General features: G+C 32.5%; 1 pseudogene; it reads left to right on the top strand.

Annotated features, from left to right (window-relative positions):
- The first annotated feature begins 536 nt into the window (after positions 1-536).
- On the top strand, positions 537-609 carry LOC139983946 (U2 spliceosomal RNA; annotated as a pseudogene).
- Positions 610-8,316: the final 7,707 nt, after the last annotated feature.

Here is an 8,316-nt window from a genome sequence, read left to right as displayed (position 1 = left end):
TATTGCTGCCCCCCCCCCCCTCCGCACCCTTACCCCCCCCCCCCCGACTTAAAAAGCCTTTGAAAATAAAACTTACTATTACCCTTATCCTGTAAGATAATACTCATAACCATTCAAATATTAATTGTTTAAAACGAAGCTGTTAAGAAAATAGTGTGTATTAGGATAGTAGTGTAACGTGAATGGTTTTTATACTCATCCGTAGTAAGCGGTGCACTTAGCTACATAGCCAGCCATGTCATGAATATTTATAGTCAAGTGGGATGTAATTTAGGATGGTTAAATGCTTATTGATGTGTTTTATAGTCTAATTAAGAGAGTTATGGGTTTAGTAAAACGGTATTATCAGTGAGTTTAATGTCTACGACATATTTGCATATGTTTGGGGGGATAATGTTGTTGTTGTTAATGAAATAGTTAAAGAGATTTTACGTCACATGTTGTATTGTTTTATTGCTTATTATATGTACCAGAGTGTCACCACCGTGTCAATTTTTGAAATTAATCTATTATATAAGTTCGCATTCACATTTACTAAATATTCTCGGCCTTTTGGCTAAGATCATGTGTAGTATCTGTTCCCTTAGGGAATGGTGATACACACCTGACGATGATCACACAGTCACAGTCCCGATGCAAGGGGACTGGGGCTGAGAGCGGATCAGTCGTTTGGTAGTTTGGTTTTCGTGCCCAGGTTCTTTCCTGGGTGACTTTTTCTTAAAAAGTATTTACTAAATATTTGTACCCAGAGATTTATTATTTTCTAGTTACTGTAATATGGCCTGGTCTCTAGTTACTACGGTTAACCATGCAGTTAAAAACGGAATATAACCACGACATTTCCGTAAAGGAACATCTCTCAGTATTCTCTGCTGTGCTAAAGAGCCCCCGGAATGCAATAGTAGCATTGAGGTTTTTGTTTAATAATCCACGTCATCCTAAATGAAATATATAATCGTAATTGTATAATCGGTTTATGTGGATCGTCCACATTATATTATACGTATGATGTTGTATTGTTAATTGATTACAACTAAAACCGTAATTAAAATATTAAAAATTAATCAACTACATTAATTCACAATAACGGTCTTCTGAATAAGGGCTACACACCCTCATATCTTGATATGTTTCAGGTAGGAATCACCCCGTCAAATATGGGTCTGTTTGATATCCAGTATGTACCGAACTCGTAGATCTGTTTAAATCATGTGTATTGAAGGTATTTAATATATTCATATAGAAGTATTAACGTCTTTTTTTTTCTTTAGCACACGTAATCTCAATTGGAATATATAATCGTAAGTGTACGAGCGGATTATGTGGACCGTCCACATAATCTTATACACATTTCATTGTATTGTTTATTGATTATAAACCAAAATTAGGGTTTAAAATTTATCAACTACATTAATTCAAAACAACTGTGTTCAAAGGAAGGACCCAGCACCAAATATCTACAGATTCAGTAAGGAATCAACCCGTCAAATATGGGTCTGTTTTATATCCTGTATTTACCGAACTCGTAGATCTAATTAAATCATGTGTACTGAATGTATTGAATATATTCATATAGTAGTATTAACGTCTTTTTTTTCCTCTAACACACGTAATCTCAATTGGAATATATAATCGTAAGTGTACGAGCGGACTATGTGGACCGTCCAAATAATCTTATACACATTTCATTGTATTGTTTATTGATTATAAACCAAAATTAGGGCTTAAAATTTATCAACTACATTAGTTCAAAATAACTGTGTTCAAAGGAAGGACCCCGCACCAAATATCGATAGATTCACTAACGAATCAACCCGTCAAATATGGGTCTGTTTTATATCCTGTATATACCGAACTCGTAGATCTAATTAAATCATGTGTACTGAGTGTATTGAATATATTCATATAGTAGTATTAACGTCTTTTTTTTTCTCTAACACACGTAATCTCAATTGGAATATATAATCGTAAGTGTACGAGCGGATTATGTGGACCGTCCACATAATCTTATACACATTTCATTGTATTGTTTATTGATTATAAACCAAAATTAGGGTTGAGAATTGATCAAGTCTATTAATTCAAAACAACTGTGTTCAAAGGAAAGACCCCGCACCAAATATCGGCAGATTCAGTAAGGAATCAACCCGTCAAATATGGGTCTGTTTTATATCCTTTAATTACTGAACTCGTAGATCTGTTTAAATCATGTATCATTGAGCATATCAAGATTAATATTAAAAACAGATAACGTTATCAAATATGTATTTTTTGTCATGTCATACGGTTTTCCTTTAGGTTAATTTATTCTCAACAAATCGTTATTTGGGATCATTGGAAAAAAAAAAACATTTGTAAGCTGGCATCAACAATCCTCGTTACATGGGTTGGGATTATTATAGGAAACCCCAAAAGAATAACCCCAATCCATTACCCTTAATATTAGTATGATAATACTGTTGACCGTTTATAAAAATTGTCATAAAAGCAGCTGGTTAAGAAAGATCACAACCTAAATATTTTCTTTTGGTCTATAGAATGTATCTGGATAGTAGTATTAACGTTTTTTTTTTAGTAACACACGTAATCTCAAATGGAATATATAATCGTAAGTATATGAGCGGATTATGTGGACCGTCCACATAATCTGAGACACATGATATTGTATAACATATTGATTCTTAAGCAAAGCTCCTCTTGAATATATTCAGAAATGATCAGCTAATCTAATACCCACTGACAGCCTTCTGAACAAGGGCCAAACCCTCAAATCTCGAAATATTTCAGTTAATCATCACTACGTCAAACAAGGGTCTGTTTATATCCTTTATTTTCCGAAGTTATAGATCTGTCTATATCATGTGTCATTGAGCATAGAAATATTGATATTAAAAATAGATAGCCATATCATATTAAATTTGTGCATGGAAGTCGGTTTACCTACATTGTAATGAAACTTGATCTCAACTTTAATTGGAAACATTGGAAATGAACCACTCCTGTAAACTGACCTCAATGACCACCGGTGCAAAGTTATGGATGGTATTGCTGCCCCCCCCCCCCTCCGCACCCTTACCCCCCGACTTAAAAAGCATTTGAAAATAAAACTTACTTTTACCCTTATCCTGTAAGATAATACTCATAACCATTTAAATATTAATTGTTTAAAACGAAGCTGTTAAGAAAATAGTGTGTATTAGGATAGTAGTGTAACGTGAATGGTTTTTATACTCATCCGTAGTAAGCGGTGCACTTAGCTACATAGCCAGCCATGTCATGAATATTTATAGTCAAGTGGGATGTAATTTAGGATGGTTAAATGCTTATTGATGTGTTTTATAGTCTAATTAAGAGAGTTATGGGTTTAGTAAAACGGTATTATCAGTGAGTTTAATGTCTACGACATATTTGCATATGTTTGGGGGGATAATGTTGTTGTTGTTAATGAAATAGTTAAAGAGATTTTACGTCACATGTTGTATTGTTTTATTGCTTATTATATGTACCAGAGTGTCACCACCGTGACTATTTTTGAAATTAATCTATTATATAAGTTCGCATTCACATTTACTAAATATTTGTACCCAGAGATTTATTATTTTCTTGTTACTGTAATATGGCCTGGTCTCTAGTTACTACGGTTAACCATGCAGTTAAAAACGGAATATAACCACGACATTTCCGTAAAGGAACATCTCTCAGTATTCTCTGCTGTGCTAAAGAGCCCCCGGAATGCAATAGTAGCATTGAGGTTTTTGTTTAATAATCCACGTCATCCTAAATGAAATATATAATCGTAATTGTATAATCGGTTTATGTGGATCGTCCACATTATATTATACGTATGATGTTGTATTGTTAATTGATTACAACTAAAACCGTAATTAAAATATTAAAAATTAATCAACTACATTAATTCACAATAACGGTCTTCTGAATAAGGGCTACACACCCTCATATCTTGATATGTTTCAGGTAGGAATCACCCCGTCAAATATGGGTCTGTTCACTAACGAATCAACCCGTCAAATATGGGTCTGTTTTATATCCAGTATTTACCGAACTCGTAGATCTGTTTGAATCATGTGTATTGAATGTATTGAATATATTCATATAGTAGTATTAACGTCTTTTTTTTACTGTAACAAACGTAATCTCAATTGGAATATATAGTCATAAGTGTACGAGCGGATTATGTGGACCGTCCACATAATCTTATACACATTTCATTGTATTGTTTATTGATTATAAACCAAAATTAGGGCTTAAAATTTATCAACTACATTAATTCAAAATAACTGTGTTCAAAGGAAGGACCCCGCACCAAATATCGATAGATTCACTAACGAATCAACCCGTCAAATATGGGTCTGTTTTATATCCTGTATTTACCGAACTCGTAGATCTGTTTGAATCATGTGTATTGGATGTATTGAATATATTCATATAGTAGTATTAACGTCTTTTTTTCTGTAACACACGTAATCTCAATTGGAATATATAATCGTAAGTGTACGAGCGGATTATGTGGACCGTCCACATAATCTTATACACATTTCATTGTATTGTTTATTGATTATAAACCAAAATTAGGGCTTAAAATTTATCAACTACATTAATTCAAAATAACTGTGTTCAAAGGAAGGACCCCGCACCAAATATCGATAGATTCACTAACGAATCAACCCGTCAAATATGGGTCTGTTTTATATCCTGTATTTACCGAACTCGTAGATCTGTTTGAATCATGTGTATTGAATGTATTGAATATATTCATATAGAAGTATTAACGTCTTTTTTTCTGTAACACACGTAATCTCAATTGATATATATAATCATAAGTGTACGAGCGGATTATGTGGACCGTCCACATAATCTTATACACATTTCATTGTATTGTTTATTGATTATAAACCAAAATTAGGGCTTAAAATTTATCAACTACATTAGTTCAAAATAACTGTGTTCAAAGGAAGGACCCCGCACCAAATATCGATAGATTCACTAACGAATCAACCCGTCAAATATGGGTCTGTTTTATATCCTGTATTTACCGAACTCGTAGATCTAATTAAATCATGTGTACTGAATGTATTGAATATATTCATATAGTAGTATTAACGTCTTCTTTTTTTTCTGTAACACACGTAATCTCAATTGGAATATATAATCATAAGTGTACGAGCGGATTATGTGGACCGTCCACATAATCTTATACACATTTCATTGTATTGTTTATTGATTAAAAACCAAACTTAGGGCTTAAAATTTATCAACTACATTAATTCAAAATAACTGTGGTCAAAGGAAGGACCCCGCACCAAATATCGATAGATTCACTAACGAATCAACCCGTCAAATATGGGTCTGTTTTATATCCTGTATTTACCGAACTCGTAGATCTGTTTGAATCATGTGTATTGGATGTATTGAATATATTCATATAGTAGTATTAACGTCTTTTTTTCCTGTAACACACGTAATCTCAATTGGAATATATAAACGTAAGTGTAGGAGCGGATTATGTGGACCGTCCAAATAATCTTATACACATTTCATTGTATTGTTTATTGATTATAAACCAAAATTAGGGCTTAAAATTTATCAACTACATTAGTTCAAAATAACTGTGTTCAAAGGAAGGACCCCGCACCAAATATCGATAGATTCAGTAAGGAATCAACCCGTCAAATATGGGTCTGTTTTATATCCTGTATTTACCGAACTCGTAGATCTGTTTGAATCATGTGTATTGAATGTATTGAATATATTCATATAGAAGTATTAACGTCTTTTTTTCTGTAACACACGTAATCTCAATTGATATATATAATCATAAGTGTACGAGCGGATTATGTGGACCGTCCACATAATCTTATACACATTTCATTGTATTGTTTATTGATTATAAACCAAAATTAGGGCTTAAAATTTATCAACTACATTAGTTCAAAATAACTGTGTTCAAAGGAAGGACCCCGCACCAAATATCGATAGATTCACTAACGAATCAACCCGTCAAATATGGGTCTGTTTTATATCCTGTATTTACCGAACTCGTAGATCTAATTAAATCATGTGTACTGAATGTATTGAATATATTCATATAGTAGTATTAACGTCTTCTTTTTTTTCTGTAACACACGTAATCTCAATTGGAATATATAATCATAAGTGTACGAGCGGATTATGTGGACCGTCCACATAATCTTATACACATTTCATTGTATTGTTTATTGATTAAAAACCAAACTTAGGGCTTAAAATTTATCAACTACATTAATTCAAAATAACTGTGGTCAAAGGAAGGACCCCGCACCAAATATCGATAGATTCACTAACGAATCAACCCGTCAAATATGGGTCTGTTTTATATCCTGTATTTACCGAACTCGTAGATCTGTTTGAATCATGTGTATTGGATGTATTGAATATATTCATATAGTAGTATTAACGTCTTTTTTTCCTGTAACACACGTAATCTCAATTGGAATATATAAACGTAAGTGTAGGAGCGGATTATGTGGACCGTCCAAATAATCTTATACACATTTCATTGTATTGTTTATTGATTATAAACCAAAATTAGGGCTTAAAATTTATCAACTACATTAGTTCAAAATAACTGTGTTCAAAGGAAGGACCCCGCACCAAATATCGATAGATTCAGTAAGGAATCAACCCGTCAAATATGGGTCTGTTTTATATCCTGTATTTACCGAACTCGTAGATCTGTTTGAATCATGTGTATTGAATGTATTGAATATATTCATATAGTAGTATTAACGTCTTTTTTTCTGTAACACACGTAATCTCAATTGGAATATATAATCGTAAGTGTACGAGCGGATTATGTGGACCGTCCACATAATCTTATACACATTTCATTGTATTGTTTATTGATTATAAACCAAAATTAGGGCTTAAAATTTATAAACTACATTAATTCAAAATAACTGTGTTCAAAGGAAGGACCCAGCCCCAAATATCTACAGATTCAGTAAGGAATCAAGCCGTCAAATATGGGTCTGTTTTATATCCTGTATTTACCGAACTCGTAGATCTAATTAAATCATGTGTACTGAATGTATTGAATATATTCATATAGTAGTATTAACGTCTTTTTTTTTCTGTAACACACGTAATCTCAATTGGAATATATAATCATAAGTGTACGAGCGGATTATATGGACCGTCCACATAATCTTATACACATTTCATTGTATTGTTTATTGATTATAAACCAAACTTAGGGCTTAAAATTTATCAACTACATTAATTCAAAATAACTGTGTTCAAAGGAAGGACCCCGCACCAAATATCGATAGATTCAGTAAGGAATCAACCCGTCAAATATGGGTCTGTTTTATATCCTGTATTTACCGAACTCGTAGATCTAATTAAATCATGTGTACTGAATGTATTGAATATATTCATATAGTAGTATTAACGTCTTTTTTTTCTGTAACACACGTAATCTCAATTGGAATATATAATCATAAGTGTACGAGCGGATTATGTGGACCGTCCACATAATCTTATACACATTTCATTGTATTGTTTATTGATTATAAACCAAAATTAGGGCTTAAAATTTATCAACTACATTAATTCAAAATAACTGTGTTCAAAGGAATGCCCCGCACCAAATATCGATAGATTCAGTAAGGAATCAACCCGTCAAATATGGGTCTATTTTATATCCTGTATTTACCGAACTCGTAGATCTGTTTGAATCATGTGTATTGGATGTATTGAATATATTCATATAGTAGTATTAACGTCTTTTTTTTCTGTAACACACGTTATCTCAATTGGAATATATAATCGTAAGTGTACGAGCGGATTATGTGGACCGTCCACATAATCTTATACACATTTCATTGTATTGTTTATTGATTATAAACCAAAATTAGGGTTTAAAATATATCAACTACATTAATTCAAAACAACTGTGTTCAAAGGAAGGACCCCGCATCAAATATCTACAGATTCAGTAAGGAATCAAGCCGTCAAATATGGGTCTGTTTTATATCCTGTATTTACCGAACTCGTAGATCTAATTAAATCATGTGTACTGAATGTATTGAATATATTCATATAGTAGTATTAACGTCTTTTTTTTCTGTAACACACGTAATCTCAATTGGAATATATAATCATAAGTGTACTAGCGGATTATGTGGACCGTCCACATAATCTTATACACATTTCATTGTATTGTTTATTGATTAAAAACCAAACTTAGGGCTTAAAATTTATCAACTACATTAATTCAAAATAACTGTGGTCGAAGGAAGGACCCCGCATCAAATA

This window comes from Apostichopus japonicus, chromosome 16 (genome assembly GCF_037975245.1).
Source record: "Apostichopus japonicus isolate 1M-3 chromosome 16, ASM3797524v1, whole genome shotgun sequence".
NCBI classification, from domain to species: Eukaryota; Metazoa; Echinodermata; class Holothuroidea; order Aspidochirotida; family Stichopodidae; genus Apostichopus; species Apostichopus japonicus.
Note: the sequence above shows the minus strand (reverse complement) of the source record. Positions and strands in the feature narration are given on the sequence as shown.